The 1,163-nt window shown below is 35.4% G+C and overlaps 1 long non-coding RNA gene across 1 annotated transcript; it reads left to right on the top strand.

The window, feature by feature from the left end:
• The first annotated feature begins 14 nt into the window (after positions 1 to 14).
• LOC121130801 (uncharacterized) lies at positions 15 to 1,163 on the top strand. Its single transcript, XR_005868832.1, has 2 exons — positions 15 to 695; positions 776 to 1,163. It is a non-coding gene; the product is annotated as an uncharacterized lncRNA (long non-coding RNA).

The raw sequence follows: 1,163 nt of genomic DNA on the forward strand, positions 1-1,163 counted from the left end.
AATAACTCCAACTCTTTGCACGTGAAAAAACTGAAAATGAAGCCCCCGAAGTAAGAAACGACAGAGGGAGTGTCATTTTAACTAAACTCCTCAATCCAAAAGGCTTCAAAGCTTAAAGAAGCGTAAATTTCTATATGCAGTAATTTCCATGGAGGCCACAGAAATCAAAAATTGTAAGGAAAAATGGTGATCACAAATCTCTTGTTTAGTGGACAAAAGTAATAAAAATACTGGATACATAATATATACGTATCTTATCCACCTCAGAATCCTTTACAAAACCATTACCAGACTATGAAGGTCGCTGCTACACCAACAAAAGAGCGGTTATCTATGTCACTAATTACGCTAAGACACAATGCGTCCGAAGGGATATCTTGAACGATACACCTCTCTTGCCAGCCTCATGGGGAGGTGGAGAAAATGAGAAAACCCTTGAGCATGAGACTGTTATATTTGTTCAACTATTTTTTCAGTAATTGAGAATACTTCCTTAGTGCTTGCAATCTTAGGAGGATTGCTGAGAGGATTGCATCTCAGATGACAGAATTCAATTTCATCATGGACTCTATCTTAAGCTTCCAGATCTCTGATGTTTTGGTTTAGTTGAAGCTACAAGCTTTTGTATGACTTTCAATGCTACCTCAAAAATATTCTATATCAAACAAGAAAGTCATTCAAGTGTGCCCCTTTTGGTAAGAAATCGAGTGAGATATGAATACAATCGATTTTTTCAATATTTGATCCTTTATTAACTGTTTGTTCCTTTTTCTAGATTTTTAATCTTAGCCAAGGGATAGTGTCAAGTCTCCAGCGGTGCTTCGGTTCAGCACATCATGTAATCCGTTAGGGAAATATCAACTGCTCTACATATGCTACTAGACTTGTGATTCCTACGTGGCTAAGAAAACACTTTGGTTTCATTAAATTATGGGTAGAGATTTAATCAATTATTCGGTCAAATGTCTTATTATCCATTCACCTTTAATTGCCCCCTATAATTTATTATTGAATATTTTAATAAATTTTGTTGCATCACCACGTCCAACAAAATAGAATACATAAATGATAAAAGGCCTCTTCTTAATAAAGAAGTGAACCTGAGATGTGAAATGATCATTGGTACCCATAAACAACAGTCTTTATTACTGTATCAGACATTC

The sequence above is a fragment of the Lepeophtheirus salmonis genome, unplaced genomic scaffold, assembly GCF_016086655.4.
Source record: "Lepeophtheirus salmonis unplaced genomic scaffold, UVic_Lsal_1.4 unplaced_contig_12094_pilon, whole genome shotgun sequence".
In the NCBI taxonomy this organism is placed as follows: domain Eukaryota; kingdom Metazoa; phylum Arthropoda; class Copepoda; order Siphonostomatoida; family Caligidae; genus Lepeophtheirus; species Lepeophtheirus salmonis.